The 23,315-nt window shown below is 40.1% G+C and overlaps 1 protein-coding gene and 1 long non-coding RNA gene across 7 annotated transcripts in view; one reads left to right on the top strand and one right to left on the bottom strand.

The window, feature by feature from the left end:
• TIAM2 (TIAM Rac1 associated GEF 2) overlaps positions 1–23,315 on the bottom strand; it is a 170,383-nt gene that overhangs the window by 118,772 nt on the left and 28,296 nt on the right. For 2 of the 3 annotated variants that reach the window (XM_068677152.1, XM_068677155.1), the window contains exon 2: positions 19,169–19,296. The gene's annotated coding sequence lies outside the window, so the exon portion shown is untranslated. Of the gene's footprint in view, positions 1–19,168; positions 19,297–23,057; positions 23,111–23,315 lie in introns of all 3 variants that reach the window. The other variant, XM_068677153.1, reaches the window with a different exon arrangement.
• On the top strand, positions 1,302–14,054 carry LOC137854121 (uncharacterized). 4 transcript variants are annotated; one of them, XR_011094961.1, is made up of 4 exons: positions 1,302–1,749; positions 2,186–2,394; positions 6,080–6,185; positions 6,305–14,054. It is a non-coding gene; the product is annotated as an uncharacterized lncRNA (long non-coding RNA). The 4 variants fall into 4 exon arrangements; XR_011094964.1 differs by lacking the exons at positions 6,080–6,185; positions 6,305–14,054 and adding an exon at positions 3,412–4,141 and having other exon boundaries at positions 1,310–1,749; XR_011094963.1 differs by lacking the exon at positions 6,080–6,185 and having other exon boundaries at positions 1,314–1,749.

The raw sequence follows: 23,315 nt of genomic DNA, 5'->3' as shown, positions 1-23,315 counted from the left end.
ATTTTATACCACGTTTCTGAATTGCTGGGGATAACCAGGGGATAAATTGGTCCCTGTCCATACCTTATGATTAAATGTATGCTATTTTCCATTATTTCAAATTTTCAGATGTGGCCCTTCATGTCACAAAATATTTGAAATTGGTTGGTTGATAGAGACAAAATGTATACTATAATTAAAGCAGCACAGATACTGCCATTTATATTGTCTCTTTCACGCATTGTAGCAGTGTAACAATATTTCCCCTCCTCAATATTTTCTGCTCTATTTTATCCCCACTCCAAGCAATCGCTTTACATGTTAAAAATTCCAGCTGCTGTAAGGTAAACAAATTGTTTATGCTTCGCAAACGGTATCAGACTCAACATAATAGTTGCAGAGATGTGGTGTAAGATGTTAAATAGAGTTTGCATGGTTCTGTTTGGGTAATTTCTGTTTAACCTTTCTTCCCCTCCCCAAATTCAGAGAATGAGGGAGATACGCCAAAGTTGTAGCAGAACTGCAGAAAGAAAGGTGCACATTTAAAGGATTTCAACTCCAACTAGTGATTACCGTACAAGCTTAGCATTATATTTCCCAAAACAAAATAAAGGACAATATGAGACTAAAACTAAATGAGAGGACATTTGATAGAATGCCAGAGAAAAATTGGAAGTGCATCCCACAAGTTTTACAGCATAATGATCTCTCTCTGATAATATCTTCCCCTTTCTCACAAAGTCACACGAAAACATAGGTTGCATAGACACAAATAGATGTTCCTCTTCCACAGCCATTTTATTATATCACTGAGTTTAGCATTTGTCACTAGTCACATCTCTAAAAATGTATTATAATAGAAGCCCTTTTCAAGAATTCCTTCCACAACGTGTTTCTGGCCTGTACCGTGCACTTAATGTCGCAGATGCAAAATAATCTTTTCCAATTTTTTTCTTTTGTGTGTGTAAAAGCTTCACACTCTATCAATTAAAACAGGAAATGGAAAGTTAAAGAAAAAGCACACACTCAGATTTTCCATAAAACTTTTGCTATTAATATACCCAGATTCGCTCCACGCTGTGTTTATGATTAGAAGACTTTGCGGAAACATCAGCTGGTTAATAATCATCTACATCTGTCACAATATCTCATTTATGCCTCAGCCTACATCCTTCCATTGTTTTATTAGCTACCTTCAATAAATGATTGTCAGAATTATTTCCTCTTCATTTGCAGGAATAATCTGAGACTGAAAGAGAAGAACCAAAAAAAAAATAAAAATAAAATAAGAAAGAAAGAGAGAGAGAGAGAGAGAGAGAGAGAGAGAGAGAGAGAGAGAGAGAAAGAAAGAAAGAAAGAAAGAAAGAAAGAAAGAAAGAAAGAAAGGTGGTGCCAATTTCTAGTATGACTGGGATGAGAAACAAAGGAGATTCTTGCATGTCGTGCCTTCAGTAAAAACAGACTACTTATTAACTAGATTTTACAGCCCAATCCATCCCCCACATTTTTAAGGGTATGGCCTGAATGGCCCCAGGAGGGTTGGTCAGAGTTCATCCCAGGAACAAAGCTCTGTGACGGCAGCAGGAGAGGGCATGGGTACCTCATCCTGCAGGCATGCAAGGGCTTCCAGCTACCACGTCCGTGCCTGGTGGGAGTCTCAGCAGGGTTGCAATCAAAGCTCAGCCATGGAGGTGTTTGTAATTGATGACTACACAGCTACCTAGCCCGCAACAGGGACAGAGCCTAGAAACTTCTGCAGATGCTTACCAGGTAAATACACACATATAATTGAACTACCTACAAGACCTTTAATGAAAGCTTATTTACCTGTTGTGTCTTTTTTCTCAAGTGTTGGGGCTTGTGGGGTGGGGAAATGGGAGGGGCTTAAGTTTTAAATCCACATTTTGAACATTTGATTCAGGATTTTCATGATTGTATTAGCAAAATCCCTCTTCTGGTGAATTTGTAAGTGAACAATAAAGCTGAAGATCTCAAATTTTCCACAGATCAAAAGAAATCGGTAGGGCAAAAATGCAGCCTTTGAGCTGCAACAAAAGGAAGAGAAAAGGCCAACGTGCATTTTGCAGGCAACAGAGATCTAGGACCAAATGTAGAGCCAGAGCTACGAGGGTATCAAGATTGACTGGCCCCACTGAAATCCTCCTTTCATTACTTTAAACAATGCACACTGCTATTTTCCTATCAGAAGTAAGATGTCCTCCTCTGATCCCTGAGGAGTCTGAGGGCTGTCCTGGAGTGCTGATGAAAGCCCAGGGATCCTGAAGAAGAGCATGCAGACACAAGGCTACAGGGTCTTTGCATTCTTGTCTTTAAAGCCCCATCACAGCCTTTGCAAGGGAAGAAACCCTCACGCCTGGAGGGGATTTGGTTCCCTCCATCTGATGTCCTGCAGAGGTAAGTGATTGAGGTGCTCTGCTCTATGCCAGTTTGGGCTGAAGGAAGGGTAACGTTACAGATCACAAAATAAGAGAACAATTAGTGCTATTGAGAGTTAATGAATAGCGATGATAACAGAGGTAACATTACCAGTGTTGGATATCCCCTTTTAAAAAGGCAGATTGCAAAGTTGACCAGAGGGGAAACACGTTTCTGTTGAGTAGATGAGAAACAGAGAAAAGATAATGTTTAAATACATACAATGTGTGTCTAACGGCGAACCTCAATCTGCTGGAAACTTTCTGCTGAAATTACTCAACCAATCTACTAAAAAGACATTAAGAATATGGAAATGTTGCTGAAAGCAGCTGCTAGTCAGGCTATCTTTTGATGATGCCTGCTGCATATTAAGGCATTTGATGCACCCAAAAGAACTAAAGAGGAAAGAAAACAATAACAATGTGCAGAGTATTAGCTGAGCATTCATTCGTGAGGCAAGATAAATACTGGTTCCACTCAAACCGCTTCATGTTTTGTTTTGCCATTGAAACAGGCAGGCTCTACTTCAGTTAATTTTCCTTAGTACTTTAACTAATCAAGGCTTAAACACAAACATTTGCCCAAGAGAGAAGAAAGCATGGAAAAAAACACCATTGTTTTGCATGGTGTCGAGCAGGAGAAATATCTGTGAAGTACAAATAGCCTATGCAAGAAAACAGCATGTTCTGTGCTGTAGGTGGAAATTGCTATCTCCCCCTGCCAGTGTGGGACACAAACCCACCCAACCTGGCCTCCTGCAGAGCAGCTCACACACTGCATGTATTGAGGTAGGTCTCACATAGTTCATATGTCAACTAGGTGCAATTCCTGGAAAACCTGTCTTTTTGATCTACCTAACAACTCATTAAGAGTTGTTCTCACCTCCCATTCCACACAAGCTCCTCAGTTGTTTGAAACCTCTTGAGAAACAAAGTGACAATCTTTTTCACAATTTTATCTCAGAAAGTAAAAGTGTTGTTGTTTACTCATTCAAAGGTACAAAGAACACATACTTCAAAACACTTCCACGTTTTGCACTGTAAGCACGGGTAAAAGAGCATATTGCCTGAAGCTGACTTTTGAGTACATAGGCAGGCAGGGGAATAGTGCTTCTTGCCTGCAAACAAGACTCACGAAAATGAAAACCTTTGCCAATGTAGTTGAGAAGAAAAGGAAGACTGAGAATCAGCCATAGGAGACAGAATAAAGGAAGAGAAAAGAGAGAATATGATGGGACCTGTGAAAAGGTTAGGTGGTGCAACCCCACACAGAAACCCACAAGCAATCCCATGGAAAGAAAACCCTAGCTGAGAAGCTAAACAAAACAGCACTGAGACTCTTTACTACTCTCCACTTTGACACGGGGTGTGTCTCAGGGAGCCAGTGGGGACCCACAAAAGCAGAGAGCAGCTGTGCCTCCAGACCTTGTGGCCAGCAAGGTGCCAGTCTGCTTGATCCCCGCACCCCCAGGCCAATGGAGCCACACAATCGCCCTCCTCGTGTGACATGTTTGGTTTCACCTTTTCTGAGAATCACATAAATTAATCCACATTTCGGGTCTTCTGAGGGAAGGGGATAGAGGCAAGTATATGCCACAGACAGCTAAAGCCACTACTTTGATAATTATTTCACTGAAGAAAACCACAGTGTCTATTCAGACTCACGATGTCCTTGTCAACGTTTCAAAATAATTCACAAGAAACATTCAGTTCCAGCACATCTGCTCAAGCACGCAGTCCCAACAGATAACAGAAAGACTGCCTTCCAACACAGCTATTGCTATACAAGCAAATAGGAAAACATTAGGTCTTCTAGTGTCCTACAACAAGTACCTAAATTCTGGTTTTACGTGGTTTTCACCATAACAAATGAGGATTTGAGAAACTATAGTTACAAAAAAATGGAAAACACACATAAAACAAAGACTTTCTCAAAAGACTGCCTATGCAGGAAGCTGCTCCCAGCTTCAAATACACAATTCAATACCATTGGTTTACAGCTTTGATTACATTTCACTCCTCCGACCGCAAATTGAAAAGAGTGTTATTTAATCTATCTGGGAGGAGCTGTTAAAACTGTTTGATTAACAAGCAGGTCTAACGAGGCCAGCCCCACAAACAGGATTATTTCTTTGTAAATATAGCATGTAACCTCAACTATATCAGCATCATTAGCCTAATAGAGATAGAATATTCTGCAAATCAAAGATGAATTATATATATCAATATCTCTAAGCATTGCTGTTCATGCAGTGTATCAAGAGACATCTCAACAGAGGTGTGATTCACAGCTTTACAGGAATGTTGTCGAAAGGCTGTTGTTATCTTCGTGAATGTTGATAATTGTATCACTGGTGAGAAAAACTTCCAGAAAGGCAGTGCTTAGTACTTGAGGAGTTTTCTGCGTCTGAAAAAGGGAGAGGTTTGCTCTTGTGAATCCAGCAGCAACATATGAACCTTCAGGATCAGTTTCTAGTCATCAGTTCCCACTGCTTTGTGCAGGCTTAAGTTTGCTGTTAACATGTCAACAAGTTGCTGTAGTCTATAAAAACAGCTCACTGCAGCACCTTGGCAATTTGTAAACTTTTCTTATATGAAGAAGGAAAAACAAATCAGCATTAACCATGGGGTTTGATTAAACTCTACTGGTTAATCCCCATAAGAAGCACAGAAGGAGAGATTGCAAAACAAAAATGTCATAAGAAAAAAAAAAAAAAAAAAAGAAAAAAGAAAAAAAAAAAAGGAAAAATAGCAACAGTCCTGGTACAAAATGTTTGTGTGCCATCTCTGTGTCAGACAAATGCTTTCCAGCACTTCACACACCAGAACAATGGCTCCCAAAGTGACGGAAATGGCACCATCCAAGAACTCAACAATATTAATTTTGTGGGGTTTCCTGAACCATGGCAAGCCACAAACAACTCCAGTCTGAAATGCCGTTTTGACTCCATCTGTGCAGCAACAGAACGGCACGCGAAGGTCCGGATCCGCTCCTACAGAGACAGCCCATGGCGCACTCAGGCAGCCCACGCCTGGCTGAGGAGCAGTGCAGACATGGCATCAGCCCTGCGCATCGTCCCCATCATCCCTCTCTCCAGGGAGTGAAGGGGGTTCATTTCCTCTGACCTGGGCTAAATTTACAAATTAAGCAGTGATGCACGTTCCTGCTGTGGTTACAGAATGACACAGGCCTTTCAGAGGCTAATTCACCCTGTCTGAGCAAGAGCCAGAGATAGCTGGGTGCCTGAATTAGCCTATCCTTTCTGAGTAATCTTGCAGCCAGGACACACTCATTCCTCCTTTCTCGCTATGGAAGTACAAGATACAAGCTACTCCACGAAGTGGTTTGGTTTTTTTTTGGTTGTTTTTTTTTTTTTTTTCAGGAACGTATTCATTGACATTTTCAACTGCTACTTTTCCTGGAAATAAGCCTTTCCTCTCTAGTGACAAGTTGCACATCTTGCAGTAATTGGAAAAAGGAGAGTACCAGATAAGGGTATCCTGTCCGCCTTGAAATAACTCTCCTACTTCCTCTTCCAAGAAGATAAGAAACATCTGCACGTGCAGACGTTATTGCACAAAAGCCACCTCTCTTCAAGGAAAAGTCTAATTGAAAATTCAAAAAAGAATAACCCTCACTGGTGCTGCCTCACCTTGCCATTTAGGTACATTACAACCTGAGCAACGAGGGGGTGCCGTCGAGCTGTCCAAATTGCATGCAAGCTTTGGCTCTTACCCAGAAACTACTCTCATAGTTGCCCTTTAGCTCAGGTAAGTGTAAAACACAAACTACACGGTGTATTGATTTTCTTTCATATGCTTCTTGGTTTCCTTTTTAGTCATTCTTATCCATCACCTTCCTTTCCCACCCTCCCTTACTTTCTCACCAGCTCCAAAAACATCCATCACAGCCACCCTGGGTGCTCACCTCACCACATCACTTGGTTTTTGCAAGCTGGCCTTTGGGGTACGGGTAACACTTTCTGCTGTGACTATGTGCTACAAACCTCTCTGAGCAGGAGAGCTGAGGACATCTGAGCTGAATCCTGCGAGACAACCAGATGGGCCATGCTGTCATCCTGTGGGTTTTGTGTGGGCTTTCTCCCACTCGCATCCTTGGACTTCAAGTTCCTCTGCCCACCCTGACTAGCAGTAGCAGCAGCTTCTGTCACAACAATTTTTTTTTTTCTTTCACTGTAACAATTAGTTAAAGAAAACAAAGTGAAGCATTCAATATGAACCATCTATTACAAAGAGAGAGTTACTGAAGCTCTGAGAGCAGATATTAAATCAAGACCAGTTTCCCCCTGCAGCAATTATTTGTAGCTAACTGCCTCCCTCTCTACGGAAAGCCTCCAAGGCAAAACGCGCTGTGACACCCAAGCTGGTTTGGTTTGGGATTTCTTTGCTCTGAAAACAGAGAGGATGGGAGTGGACTTGTTCCAGCACCACCAGAGGAGAGCCAGGCTCCAGGGGTGATGCACATCCTCAGGCAACTGCAGCACAGGGACAAGTGGAGCGATGCGCTTCATGCCCAGTCCTGCAGCCCCTGACCCTTCTGGGGACCCCCAGGAGGGACCTCCTTTCCCGCCAGCTGATCCGAGGGCTGCTTGCAGCTATCTCATGCCCCAGGCAGAGCTCAGGAGACACAGGAGCCACACCCTTCACCAGCCCAGCTCCCTGCCGCACCCAATACAGAGTGGCATTTTTCAAATTGCCCCAGTATCTTAATAAAAGCTTTTTCTCAAGTGGAAACTCCACAGAGCAACAGGCTGAACTCTCATTTTCAAAGGTGCAAGGAGGGAATTTTGATCTGTAGGGGTTAGGTGCAGAAATGTTAGTGCCCACATCCAATTAAACAGGTGAAGGCATCATAATTTGCAATTATACCCCTTCACCATCCTCCTTTTCTTTAGCTAACTATATCTCCATTGTGTGCTTTTGCACTTTCTGTTGCTGAATTTAGGCAATAGACTCCTCCAATCATGTGACAAGTTCCTGATCTTTATCAGCAAAATAACAACTCCATCTTATATCTTTTGCATTGTGGTTACTGAGAACCAAAACTAAGTCCATCTTTTTCCATTTGTCTGAAAACACACCCTACAAATAAGTCACAGAAAAAAAACACCATGATGACAATAGGTAGAAAAAAGTGGTAAGTTGTGAGAGCAGTTTTGAAAACAAATAATGCTCTTAAATAAATGGAAATGAATGCACATTTGTTCTCATGTAAATAATTATTTTTGTTGTTTTTTCTTTTAGTACATCTTTTTTCAGGTGTGCACAAAGGAAGTGGGAATGATGCTACAACTACACAAAACAATAGGAGGTTGCAATTTTCTAAACAAACAAACAAACAAAAAAGAAACAACACATTCTTGGAGTTATCGGAGGATCTGAATAATAATTCAGAAAAATCTGTCTAGAAAACATGAACTAGGAGAAAAGTTGAACGAATTGTGTATTCATAACTTAGAAAAGAGAATGAGAAATAGAAGCCAGAATATACTTTCAATATGTAAAAGGCTACTTTGAAACAGATTTAGGATCAGCTGTTGGCCATCCTCATCAAGAACAGATAAGAAATAGCTTGATTTTTTCAGTAAGGAAACCTTTGTATAGATGTCAGGGAAACCCTTCTAAGTATAAGGACTTCTAAGACTGAGTTACTTTAGGAAGGTTACACATACAGACCAATTAGCAAAAAAGGCAACGTGGAAAGGAAATGACGTATTGTACCTTACAATGGTCCTAAAAGTCTCCAGTAACTCACTATGCCAAAATGAAACAAAAAACGGTTGTTGCAAGTGTCAGCAATTTGGATCCATTTTTACAGGAAACAGGCAAAAGCAATCATTTCAAAGTAAATAATGCACGACTTAGGACTAACGGCTTTGAAACTTTTTAATACCCTATTTGCTTTAAAATAGGTCTTTCACATTTAGACTGTGTTTAGGGAAAAGTCATAGCACAAACTTTCCATACACTTCTTGCAGAAGTGTTTGGAAAAAAACATCCACTAGCTGACAGTACAGTTCTGCACTTACTTTGTCTAATGAAAACTGATCTTCGTGACACAGTTTTCTGTATGAAATAAAAATACAGACTACTTTGCTACAGTTTAGCTAAAAAAAATAACCTACCATTAGTAGGTAGTGTAACACTTGCTCTTTTCTTTCCAGAGTCTAGACAAAGGTGATGACTTTGTGACTACTGTTTCCAAACCCTTTCAGTAATAAAACCTGGGGTTTAAAATATTGTAATATTTGACTATCCAAAGACAAGGTTCTGAAAGGGACTTTTAATAAACATAACTTTATTACAGGAGGCAACAGTCAGTAATACAAACAGGCTATGATCTCTGTCCCAATAGGGCAAGTTTGCCTCAAACTTGCCAGGGGCAGGGGGAAAAAGGAAAAACCAACAATAGATGAATGCTGGCCTGTATCTCATTGATGCTAAAATCCCCCCTGTGTTCAGTGATGCCAAGACTTTGTCTAGGGAAACTATTACAATTTTACGCTATCATAACTAGTTCAGAAATCAGGCTGTTTACTGATGAATGCCACCTGCTCCTGCCTGGCAAAGCATGTTCGAACAATTACACAGGGCATATTACCATAATGAACAGGGCTTTTCATTTACAAATCCAGAAGTGCTGTGCTGAAGTGCTATCCAATCCAGAGCAGCGGGGAAGATAGGAAAGCCAGGGAGAAGAGAGACAGACATATGGAAAACCAAGTCCCTCTGGACAAAAGAATGGCCAGGGTAAGGACGGGACTCAGGTACCCCAAACAATATTGCTGCAACTCTTCTTTAAGGCTGCACACTTAATTCAGCAGTAACATTTCACCTTGTGGATTGTCTGGCCACAAATATGCAGAAAAGCAGCAGCTGGTACAGCAACATACATGGTTTATTTCATCACGTCTTGAAAGAACCCAGAAAGGGCCATGGGGGGTCAGGTTCATAGGGACATTTAGGAAAATGCTGCATTGACCTTCAGCAGAGGCAAAACATGATTTGGGGAGGAATTACAGAAATACTGTGATCATTAAGCAATCTATCACAAAATGTGGCCTCTCTTTTCTTTTCTTTTTTCTTTTCCTTTTCTTTTCAAACAAAAAATATGTGAACCAAAGTTTCCTTAGAAAGAAAAAAGCTTCAGTCGTGTGATCTGTGTTACTCAGGAAATCAAGCTAGATGATCACAGTTATCACTTCTAGCCCAGAAATATATATATACATATATTAATAATTAAAAGAGAGAGAGACAAAAATCTCACGCCAACTTCATTCTCTGTGGTTTTCCCCATGAAGTCCACAGAACCCACTCCTCATCTCCTTGATTTTACAATAAATCTTCATCTACTGATTCTACAAAAGCCTTGGAAATCACATATCTTTTCACTTCCAACTTCTGTGAATAATCAAAACTTTGTTCAACACTACAGCTTTTATTCCAATGCACATAAATAGCTTCTTGACTTGCACAAAACCTGAAACCACTTTAATCAATTCGCTATATATAGTCTGGATAAATACTGATTTTGAGATTCTGGGTATATGGCCAATCCTATGCTATTTGCTAATACTTTGATCTAAATTCACACTATTTTAAGAAGAAATGAAAAATATTCTGAGGAGAACAAAGACAACAGTAAAGAAATTACAGCCTGTGAAAGCTAGAGGATATGCACATTAGTTAAAAAGTCAACTTGTTCCAAAAGTATTTCAGAAGACAGAAATACATTTAAACTTATCAAAATCTAAAATGCAAATATCTGTAATTTTTTCCTCATTACTCCTACAGGAATTCACTTTTGGTTTTACAGAAATTTTTCACTATGTTAACTATATTTAATAACATGAGTAGACAGTACTACAGTCTAATTGTATGTGCATGTGTGTAATGTACTACTCCATTTTCAATGGCAGCATTATAGTGTAGGTGATTTATGTATGTGCAACAGAAATGGCTATTCTGTAGAAATATCACAGGAAATGACACACAGGAAATAAAACAACACAGACATCTTACAATCATTTCCTAAACTTCTAGTGCAGCAATCTGCTGAGCTCCTGAAAGAACCCAGATGCTGCTGACACGGGGAATGAGCAAACACCAAAAACACATCCTTCTCTCAACATGGTTTCTTGGTCTTGAGAGGAAAGAAGGATGAACAAGACTATAAGCTATGAAATACTTGGTTATTTGCCACCTGAAAATATTTTTTGTTAGGTATTAACCATTTACTACTGTCATGGTTCACCTACAGTGGCTACGGATGGATGGGGGGGACCCGCAGCGGCTGTGAAAACAAGAAAGCTGAAGATTAATGTGTGGTAAATGCTCAAGTAATGGCTGGGGAAAAGAAAGGCACGTGGAAAAAAAAAAAAAAAAAAAGAAAAAGAAAAAGAAATCACAGTAATCCTCATGCCAGATCTTTCTCATCTTCTCCTTTGTCTACCTGCCCCATTCGGATGTGCTCCTCCTGCTGTGGCACTTGCTGGTGCCCCCCAAGCCCTTGCTGTGACAGGTACACAGATAAAAATTCAGTTCCTGCCCTGAAAAGCACGTAATTCAGGGTACAGCAAGGTACCATCAGAGGCAACAAAATAGTCATGTTTCAGTCAGCTTTGCCAGCATGCAACAGAAAACTATGTTCTGGAAGCCAGATGAGCTCAATAACTTTTTAGCAGGGATTTTTATTAGGAAATGCTAGAACATAGCTCAGGAGGGTTCAGCTGAATGCACAGCAGAATACTGCATTTTATCTAAGCAAATTTTGCCAGTTAAAAATAGTCAGAAAATGAAGAAAAGTATCAGCCTACTTTTATTATTGCTCAATATTCTGCTATTCATTTACAGCCCTTTATTGGAAATTATAAAATAAGTCAACTATAATAAATATAGAAAATATTTACAAAATATATAAAAAACAGATTTGACATTAGTGTTCTAGTTTAAGAATCAATGTGAGGTATTTTTATGCTATTATTTCCTGGGGAGAAAAAAAAAAAAAAAAAAAAAAAAAAAAAAACAGTTGAATTATGCTACAGGAGTGTGAATACACAGAGGTGCACACAAGTACATTACATGACACGTGTGAGGGTGAAAATTGCTTGCAATTTTTTTCCTTGCCCACTAGAGAAATTAGCAGGGCTATTTCAAGACAGAAACCTAGAGAACATTGTTGTGATTCTACAACTGTTTTTTGGTTTGGTTTGGTTTTATTGGTCCATTCCTCAATTTAACCTTCAAGTACACTGAGGTCATATAGCTGGCAAAGAGCTACTTCAGCTAAGTAGCAAAGAAATACAGTACAGAAACTAGCTTTTGTAACAGGCTGTTCTTAAAAATAGTTTTCTAAATTTCAATAGCTAAAACAAACAAACAAACAAAAAAACTAAATTTAAATAACTAAAAAAATCAAAAAACAGGAGTAGAAATAAATACCTAGGTAAAATAAAACAGTTGCATTTGTTTTTTTAGGCAGTAAAGGAATGAACTACTTTCACCAAAAATGTATTGTGAATTTTTGTCTTAAATGAAAGATAGTCTGCCAGTAAAAGCTCACTGTCCTGTAGATTAAAGAAAGGAAGTTTTGAGAAAATCAATACAAAATTTGCTATAACTAGGTGAAACTTCATACTGTAAAATATTTATATTATTTTCTTAAGGTAACTTAAAAAGATGCCCAACACTTTCACTATTACCTAGAAAACAAGGAATCCTGAAATGATTACACATGCTGTGTAAACAGTCAAGACATCTTAAAACACTATGTGTAAAATCTTGGTCCCATTAAGATTGATGGCAAACTTCCCATTAACTTCAATAGGGACAGGATTTCATCCATTGTGCCAACTCATAAAGCAGAAAAGGGTAACGAAAAAGCTTTGAAATATAAAACTAAAATAATAAATAAGATTGCTTTAATCACCGCTCCTGATGGCTTTGATCTTCCATGCAGCTTCTGCCCCTCCCTCTCCTACACCAACAAACTGAAGGTTCAATGCTTAAGTAGCTGATTTATCTTATGCTACAACAGTTTTGTACCATACCCTACCCTTTTCACTTTTTCAATTACCAGCAAAACAAAACAACAGATCTTACACGATTGCATTTTAACAAAGCAGGAAAAGATCCACAACATTAAAACTCAGTTTTGTGGTGACTCATGTGCAGCAACAATCCAATCCGGAGCACTGCACTTCCTAAAACTGTTTGGTTTTGGATTTTTTATTTATTTATTTATTTTTAAGGTTAGTGGGAAGTTCCCTAGTGATTGGTGTGCAAGATACCTTATCAGAGATGCAGGAAAGTGGGTGGAACCATTTGGTTCCCATTCAAATGCTGTTTTCCTCGCAAATGAAAAGGCATTTCGCCATTTCGCAATTATATTGTCACCTCTTCAGATATACTTCAGAGACTTCAAAGGAAGAACATTTCTGGAAATCAAATGGCTGGGTAGGTCCAAGGGGAGGAATATACCTAAAGGCCAAATGTCTTCCACAAGATACTGGACTATGACAACAGCTGTTACTCATATACAAACTGCCTACTTAGGTGTACCTAGACAGCAACTGTGTCAGTATTTGAAAAGTATTTCACACAATGCCCAAATGAATTAGCTGTGGCTACATTTACTGGCCCAGTCAAGTGAAACCTAAATTCAGTAGCATTGTGGAAACTTCTACACTGTTCAGTGCACTTCCAGAACTACTTAATTGTTTGTTATTTCTGTCTTCAATTTAGCACACCTGATTTGTTGAGATTCAATAATAATTACTTTTGAATACCAGCAATAGGTCAGACAGAAAATTCTGCAGTAGGAAAGTGTAAGATAAGATAAGTTTTTGAAGGACTAGCTCTATATGCAAATTCACATAAAGATGCAGATGTTCCTCTGTACACCTTAATTTCAAATTTTCTAAACTAGTTCTTATTTGCAAGACTAGGCATGGACTATAAGCAATAACACAGAATATCAGTTAAATGTTTCTGTGACTGAACTGAACAAGGACAAATTTGTAGGATTCGGATAATTGCTGAGCAGACAGAACAGGACCAAGTAACACCACCTTACATTAGCATTCTCTTCCTACCAAGTAATAAGAGGTGATGTGCTCAAGACCAAGATTCTCAAAGCAAGAAGGATTTTGGACTAACTCAAGGACAAAGGTGGAAGTGCTGAAAAAGCAACAGCACAATGTTTTTGACTGGGGTTAATCAAAACCTCAACATTTCACAGAGACATTTTAATTTTGGGAAATGGTTTAAGAGAATTTTCAAGAAACTTTCACAATTGTCCAAAACCTACAGGTTACAAGAAATCCAGCCTAGTCCCCTGCTTTGCCCAGTTCTGATCAATCCAGAATTAAAAGATCTCCAAGCCTTGTGAGGCTGAACACAGATAGAAGCCATAAGCATAGGTCTCGCCAATACCAGGGCCGAAACCACCAAGCCTGCTATCCACACACTTCCCAAACAAAAAATCTCATGTTGTCATCTGAAAACAGATATTTTAATACATTTAATGCACCATCTACAGAAAATATTTGAAGGGTTCTTTTTCCATTTTCTATCACAGAACAGAAATTAATCATAGAAACTTAAAAGTTGTCTGGGAAGGTAAACTACTGCTACCACTCCTCTCCTGTGCAGAGCCCCCATGCATCCACACCTGGGCCAGTGATTTGAGATAGGTGGGCCTGGATATGCCTGTGCTTTGCTGCGGCTCTTCTGCAATGAAGGGGCAGACACACACAAGGCTGTAACGGTTTGGCCAGTATAAAGCACTGGCTGATTATGTAACTCCAGGTTTTTAAAATGCAATGCAGGAAAGATCTGATTAATTTAATTTTAAGGAAAAAAAGAAAGAAAAGAAAAAAAAAAAGACCTCTGATAAATCTGCGTAGATGACACTACTTTGGTGAAGAAAGATTATGCCATAAGGTTTAGCAGGATGTTGGGAAAAGGGAGCAGAAGTGCGAGGTTATTTTCAGGAGTGCACATCTCTGGGAGCAGACGTAAAGAAGAAGCTGTCAGAATTTCAAACAGGGATTTCCATATCCTCTTGATTGCAGTGCTGAGGCTCAGGTGGGAGAATAATGATCTACCCTGACTGACAGCTCAGTTAAAATGACTCCCAGAGAAATATAAACTTAGTCAAACACTCCTTCTGCTCTGGTGGTGCTCAGGCACATAGCACTGCCATTTGTGCTCAAAGCCTGGCCTTGCAAAGCAGGAAAAGCCTGCTGTGATGTTCACCGTGTGTGGGAGCTACACTACCTACCCATACCAAGTCCCTGCCACCTCACATCACAGCGGAGGAGGAAGGAGCCATCCTGAATGACAGGCAAGCTACTTTCCAGTGACTGCAGCACAGGAGCAGGCACACAGCTATATTTCTACACCCACAGCACACTCCCGGCAGCTCTACAGGGGCAGGGTGTCACTGCACACCTTTCATCTCAACATCTTGCCAGCAGGACAAGGATGTAAGAGTGCCAGACAGAATACAGGTAGCTGAGAAAACTGCTCTGTTGCTGGAGGGTAGCATCATTAAACTTTGTCAGGCATGCTTAACTTTTCACTGCCTTCTTTAGTTAGGCTGATGATCTTTGCTGACAGCACCACTGAGGAATGGAGGAATGAACCATGACCAAGAACGTAGGCAACTGGTAAATTCATATACATCTAGGAAATATAGGCAATAAGCACAACTAGCCAACTTTGGAGATATAAACATTATTTTGACCTGAAGTCTTTAGGGTCTTATATGTTCCTTCTAGGGTTGCATTGAAAAAAAAAATAAAAAGAAAAAAAAACACGCTAGATTGAATTTTTTCCCTTTCTTCCGCTTTCCCCTTTCTTCCCCTTCCCCTGCGTATTGTGAACCTTTGCTCTTCTAGGCTACATCTCAAGGTTAGTAACAGAGGCTTCCCCAAATAGTTACAAGTTTCTTTCTGCCAGATGCCTGCCTTGTCTTATATGAATTGTGAATGTATCCTGTTGATATTGAATTTATAGGTCAGTTGAAGAGTTTTTAAGGCTGCTCTGTTCCATGGTTTCAGTGAAGGCACCGGTGCGTATCCTCCTCCCTATCTTTGATTATGTTTCCTGATCATTCTATCATGAATCTGCAAATCAGGATGTTATTTTTCTTTCCTTCCCTGGATCTACAGACTTCTGTTTGACATTTCCTCATCCAATCAACCACACAACTAAGATTTGCACTTGGAAAAGAGATAAAGAACCAAGCCTTGCGTTTAATTACTTTAACCTAGGAACAATTTGTTGCGAGACTCTACAGATGGAGTTATGATCATATCTTAATCAAAAATCTGAGTCCACAGCCTTACTGCATATGCCAGCAATGCTGGGCCATAATTAAACAGCTATTAAAGTAAGCACGCAGTGACCTACTTATCTCAATTATACATCAGCTCTGCTTCAAAAGAGACTCCTCTGAAAAAGCAGGTGTCCGTCTTCCTCGGTCTGCACCACCACTGAAGAACCAGCATGAAAAGACACAGCCAGGTGCTTCACCCTCAGCACCTCTTGCTAATATAAGCTAACCTCTTCCTAATTCACTTCTGCACCAGGTATAACAAATTGCTCCCCAGCGCAGCTTTGAAGCTGGTGCCTACTATGTGCGTGCATGCCTGTGTCTCCTGAGTGGTGCCCAAGGGCAGGCCGATACTTTGAAACCTGAACACCACGCACAGTGAGTGGGTTCTTCGGCCTTGTGAATCAGCGGCCCTCGGGCCCGGGGAGCCTAAGCTCCTTGAAGTGCAGCCCTGCAAAGGAAGCAGTCCATCTGCTGCCTTCTGGCCACCCGGCATGATGGTAGGAGATGCACCTCAACAGACACCTCATTAGGGTCGGGTGTTGCCCCGCTCGAGCCTGTGCTAAGCCAGTAAGTCAAGGCAGGGCCTGCAGGGTATTGATGCTTTCCTCATGAGACCAGGTTTTAAACCATCTCTATCTCCAGAATGTACTTTGACGGAATCATTGACAATGTCCAGATGGTTATTAATACTAACAAGAGCCTGCGTAGCTCCTCTTGTACCGGGTGGTTGCTCTAACAAAATCCAGCTACAACACAAGGACAGAAACAATCAAACTTGTTACTGTGATTCACTGAGGAATTTCACGTTGTAAAGATGAACAGATGGCACTTGCAAGCTTTACTCAATATCTTAGATTTTTTAATTAGATTCCTGCTCAAGTCAGTCTGCTGGCCTACAGTCATAGACCCCAGGTTTCAAAGCAACCTTAGGAATCCCATTGCTCTGTCTGATAGAAACCACTATGTCAGGGAACTGCTGCAGGCACGGCTCCTGCTGCTTCCACCCCAGGAACTGGTCAGTAGGTAATTAACACAGCAGAATTAAAGGGATAGTCCAAAAATGCAGCTACGCCTTAGCCAAAATGCAAATTAATGCTTTAATGCACCACATTGCTTTGTAATTTTAGGATGTTTACAGTATCTTTATCATTAGGAACTATATGCCGTAATTTTCTCTTCCATGTCTCCACAGAGTTCTCAAATTCACCTTCTGCAGCTGACAAATTCGCTCTCTGCTTTTTGGAAAACTACAGGTGATCACAATCAAAATGAAACAACATGTACTGACCATTAACAAATGTGAGAAACTTGCAAGGCAATAAACAGTAAATCTATGCCATAGCACTGAAACATGGCAAAAAACACCAGCAGGCTCAGAGGGTTGTAGGACCCAGTCCCCAAAAGATACCAGTCTTTGTAAATTTTATAAACAGGTCCAATATTTCTTTTAAATAAGGAAATAAACAGATGAAACAAATAAACAAACAGATAAATAAATAATTCCCTCCAGGTTGACTAACATAGCTAAACTATGACTTTTCACAAATGCTGCAGCCTATATAATCTCAGTGACACTTGTAACCTGAGGCAGCAAAGCATGGCACAATATGCTGGAACAATAAGTCTGGTTATACTAATCACGATGGCACGGCATCACAGTTGTCCTTTTTTCAAAGCCAATTAGAAGCTGGCTTGTTGGGGGTTGTTTGCTTGCATAATTTTGTTTTTTGGAGAAGGGAAAAATGGAAAATTCAAAAGAGCTTCCACACCGTTGTAATCATGTTTAGCATAGCACTGACTGCTCTTGCAAATCCATTCTGATATTTCCCGAATTTATAAGCTAGTATTAATAATAACCTGTCTTTTTTATAAAGAGTCAACTCAGCTAATCAAACAACAGCAAATGGAGAGCTCATGCAAATTAACTTCAGTGGCACTGGTGCCCTAAGTTCCTTTCAAGTTGCAGAGCTCTAAAGTCATTACAAAATGTAGCAAAGCTCCATTATATACTCATTTTAAGAGACTAGATAGTTACAAAATAAGCAATGATTTATATAAATGTATTTTTTTTTAATTTTATCTAATGTCACATAACAATCAGCTCTAAGAGTCACCTGCTTGGTGTGCATCAGTCAAAGAAAAACCTGCAACTTGGAGAATTCCCTTGCTTATGCAGCATCAATTTGCCCCAGAGTAGTTTGTCAAACAAGAAAAGCAATCTTGTTGCAGCACAGGAAGGGTTACAATCTCTCTGAAACTGCAACCCTTCAGTGGATGTGCTGAAGACGTGGTTGAAGATGACAGCTCCTGGGGAATGAAGATGAACTGGATGCATTCACATCCAGCCCTGCTTCCTTGGACTTTGTGATGTGCAAAACTGCCCACGGGCCTGAACGTCTTAAAAGATGGTTTTATCAGGCTTACACAGTTGGTTACTGCTACAAAGCCCAAACATGCCTGGATTTTGTGTTAAGTAGTAGCATACATAGGGTAGTACATAGCATGGTTTTGAGAAAACACTGTGGGTTTTGTTTGTTTGTTTTTCAATTCATAATGGCTAACAATGCTCAGGAATTCAAAATAATGAAAAGTTGAATACACACTCTCCCATCACCCTTTTATAAAACACTATGATTAAACCTTTTAAAATCTCTAAAACAACCTCTTTGCTTCACATGACTAAACTAAAAGGGGGGGAGGGGAGAATAAGGAAACCTGCCTTTTCAAAAGCACAGTTGCACAAGGTCTTTCAAATCTGCAACAAAAGTCTGTCTCTCTCTCTCATATGCCATGCATAAAATCTGTGACTAGAGCAGAAAGACATCTGATAATTAGCAGAACTAAAATTTAATGCTGCTCTGTGCTTTGAGGACAGAGAGAGATCAGGAATAGGGCAACTCTGCTGGCAATTTTCTGTCTAATTCTGGAATGATGCAGACTGCACCAGAAACTGCTCATCCATTCCATCTCCTTTGATAGGCAGACATTTACCACATCATAACACTCTTAATAGCTGGGCAGGAAAAAGCCTAAACCCCTCCCTCTCCCTCCTTAAGTTAAGTATAGAAAACTGCATCTATGCTATTTACGGATTTGAACCCTTGTCTGTACTGAAGTTTTGTAAATATAGACCATTTTGAAGTCAAAGGCATTAAGAGTTGGATCAACGCCTCCAGAGAAGCAACTCAGATGGCCTCGATTTCCCCCAGTGCTGGTGTTCGCTACTGGTTGACTCTAATTCCTCAAAGGCATTCAGCCAAAATGAAATGTAAGACCCAGGGACTAATGTAAAATGTAAGCTGTCTGTCCCTGGACCTTGGCCCATAATTGTCTCATAATCTAATTTATACATTCAAAAATAAGCAAACCAACAAAATAGAAACAAACAAACCTTGCATCATTATTTGCTCTCTGCATGCCTTGTTTCCCACTGCATCCTGAAGTAAAAGCACAGGACTGGGGTGTATTCTTAACACTGCCCTCGCCACTTCATGAGCTGGAGAATTTTTTGCTGGCAATCTGAAAAACAAAAAACATTTTGTTAACATGTGGACACCTGGATACATTAGAAATAAATTTAGTTCTGAAGCACTGCCAGCTAAATCATTAAACTCTCACGCAAAGACAACAACTCGTGCAAAAAGAGTGGCTAGAAGCACCTCCACTGAATTCACACATCGCGTGAGCTTTCTGTGTGCACCACCCATGCACAGCAGCTAAAAACCTCTTTCTTTATCCAGAGGCAACTTAGAAACCAGCAATGCAATATATGTCAACACGTGCCTCAAGAGGAATTTTTCTTGAGCTGTCAAGGTCTGCTCTAAAGAAGGGTCTGCTCTGCAGTAGCTCATTTATCTCCACCCTGCCTGCTCAACCAAGAAAGAAGGCTTGAAAGGGGCCATTGCCACCGTGGTCCTGTTTCTACAGTGGCAGCACTGACTGTGAGAGGTGCCTATCGAATCCCAGCCATGACCTCTGCAAGACAGCCGTGCCTCAGCTTCAAAGACCTCCTGTAGAAGTTTGCTTGCACCAGCCCAGCCAGGCTCTGGAGAGCCGCCCTCTGGTTTTGAGCAGATGGACGTGGACTAACCTGCTGCTCTTTGCCTTCACTGCCTGAAAATGATAAGACAGAAGACCGCTCCACTTGTTCAATGTGAATGCACTGAAGGCAACGTCTAACTGAGCTCCCCAGAGCTGGCAAGAAGAACTTGCTCTACAAATTCTGTCATTTTCATGCTGCAAAGTGTCAGACTGTATTACAATATTTTCTGTGATGTTTAAATTGGCAAGGTTGATTTTCAACAGCTTCTTCACGGCACACAGCACCTTGTCATAAAAATATGCTCATTTGTACAACACTTAAACTGACAAACTACAGCAGAATTAAAACTAACACAAGAGTTTTATTATACTTCTGCTTCAAGAGGCAGATCTTGCTGAAAAGCCTGGTGATGGAGATGGCATGGAACAAAACATATTCTCAGTTAAAACATTACATGTAAACACGTGAAATACTAGCTAGTGGTTGCTCTTCCATCTGAGCTGTCAAGCAGAAAAATAGGGCAACATAGTACTAGAAGTTTTCTTTTAGTAAGTTTATTCAGTGGAATTAGAGCATGTTCCTACTCTGCAATAGTCCAAAACTAACTTCACTGAAAACAAACACTGCCCCATTAAAATAAAATGCAGACAAAACAGCAAATAATACAAGCTGCAAAGCCACAATACAAAAGGGACAAATTAACAATGGGCCAGCAAAGTAAAGAGCGGTATCAGGCTGCAAGTTACACCCAAAAGGAAACATGAGTAATAAGGTTTAAGTAATATTCTTCTTAGCTCTTATCACAAAACCCACTTGTAAATTTCTAACTATGAAATAGAGACTTGCTTTGCTGGTGGGGAAGAGTTATCTATCTACACCAACCATTCAGAGCACGTGACCAAAACTCGCCTCATCTTTGCTGTGAGAGTGTCAAGTGCTGCAGAGAATGGCTGTGAGTGCCACAGCAATAGAGTTCAGTTAACACTGTGCTGACCTAAGCAGCAGGGATCCCTTCTGTAGCAAAATTCACAGCGATGCTAACGTGACTGATGTATTTTTCTCATTGGTAGTTTTCTCACCCAATGGCATGGCATAGCTCTGCTCCTCAAACAAGGCAGCTCTTTCTTCACCATGATACCCAGCTCCTAAACACCACCAACTAGGACTTGAAATATTTAAATGGCAGTTTGCTCTCACTCACATGAATTTTTGCAAAATGAATTTAGAAGTACCCTTTCTCTTTCTATGTTCCAACTCACTGCAGAGTGCTGCTTGAGCATTTTCCTTTTCCTACCAGAACCACAGTCGTATACAGATGGGCTTCTTTACTGATGCTTTGATAGGAATGGAGTGAGCATATTACAAGAGCTGGGAGATGCTAAATGCAAGACCCACGTCAATATATGCATGTGATTTCAGCAATGTAGAGTTAAACTCTATCCTCACATGCAAACCTGACTCACCTGGATCTTTGCTGGCCCATAGCTATAGGGGAAATGTAGTTGTCTGTTAGCTGCTTACAGCTGTAGTGGCCTCATGACACCAAAACTCAGTCATCCAAGATTTGTAAATTTATAAAGCTAAAACATTTAATTCTGGGCGACAACTGGCAGGAATGAGGGCACGTGCTTATAGCAGGCAGATAGTGGACTACTTTTGATAATGAAAGAACCAATTATGGGGAAGTAACAAAATACTTCCCTACCCGTCAAGTTTTACATGGAGATATATCAAGGCCTATAAGGGAGTTTGTCTGATGTGTTCTCAACACTCCCAATGACCTAACTCTCAGGGAGGTCATAACGTGCCCACACAAAAATGCCCATCAAATGTTGAAAGAAGTTTGCCACGGTAAACACAAACTTTGCAGCAATTCTCTGCCATCTTCCCATTTCTGCAGTCTTGAATAATAAAGCTTCACACACGGATGATCCCCAAAAATGGTAGCATGTTGCTGCATACATACAGAGCTTTACTCATTCACGTATCTTTTAAAAGCTGGCTAGGATGAAACAGGCATTACATCAATGATCTTACAATGCTCCTCTTACTTCTTTCCTAAAACAAGCTCTTTAGTACCAACTATTCTCATTAAACTTCTACTCAGGGTGAAGCAATTCTGAAGGAATCAATCTGAAAAAATCTTTCATGCATCAGGAAAAAAATGGAAAATGGTACAAAAAGAGAGAGAAAGTAAGACAAAGAACTGCCACACTAAGCTAACACAAACTTCACACATCTCAGAACGCAATACTATCCTCCAGTCTACTAACCATGCTAAAATCCTATGCACTAAACATGGTAAATACAACACAAAAGGGTCTGCCATTTAGTTAAGGGCAGACATGTAGGCATAGCTGATAATGTCTTTAAAAAAATAGATTAGACACTAAACATCATGGCATTAGAACCAGAGTTTGCCATTAACCTTGTACTTCTGAATAAGGCAGGGTAAACAAAAATAAATGTCAGTGAACGGCTAACTGGTATGACAGTGAGGTCAGACATAATATCATGGGACCTGTTCCTGCTTACAGAATAAGAAAACAAAGGGAAAAAAAAAAAAAAAAAACACAACTCTTTCAGCCCCATCACACCATTCTTAATGTGCAAATGTACTAGACACACATAGCAGTCATTCAATCATTCTTAACCTCTGACTGATCCTATAAAAAGAAAAACATGAACACCTTGTTAACATTATTTACATATAATTCACTGATTCTACACAAAAGCGATGATCACCACTGAACACTTCTACCTCTCTCATCATCAGTTTAATTAGCAAGATGATCATTGATTAATCCACCTGAGTCACTCTGTATAAGGTGTGACTGAACAGAAATCATTCCACCCCAGATAAAGGTACATTAATTAGTTCTGGATTAAACTGCTTTCCTCTTCATTCAACTTCAAGAAAAGGAGGAGAAGTAAAAAAAAAGAAAAAGGCAAAAAGACGCATAACATAATAACAAAAACATTTTGGTATTATACTTCTGAGGTATTTTTTTTATTTTACTTTATCCTTTAGGAAGGTTCACACCTTCTTGCCTTGAATTTCATTGGCATCTATTTAACTTTGTGAATTATTGTGTTTCTGCAAAATAAACAAACCTGAGTTCAATACATATTTGCAAAGCCCTGCCAAAAAAACATAGCCACGAATTAGTTGGCTCTGCCGAGCTGTAAAGGATGACACTAATGCCTGACTGGAATGTACACAGCATTACATACATACCACAACTGAAACCAGGCATACTCCCATACAGCAAGTGAGTTTCAGTGTCCCACCTAGGGAGACAATCAAACAGAAAATCTTATTTGAAGCTTTCATCGCTCTTTTTTTAAGCTCTCTGCCCTCATCAAAAGCTCTCCATCTGAAGGCTGCCCTATGGGCCGATTATGAGGTTTTACCCCTGAAAAATGCGTAACCATTCCTTGACCATACCTGTATACCACAGAAGACATTGTGCTTAACTTGGCAAAGCTCATGTGT

Source organism: Anas acuta, chromosome 3, assembly GCF_963932015.1.
Source record: "Anas acuta chromosome 3, bAnaAcu1.1, whole genome shotgun sequence".
NCBI classification, from domain to species: domain Eukaryota; kingdom Metazoa; phylum Chordata; class Aves; order Anseriformes; family Anatidae; genus Anas; species Anas acuta.
Note: the sequence above shows the minus strand (reverse complement) of the source record. Positions and strands in the feature narration are given on the sequence as shown.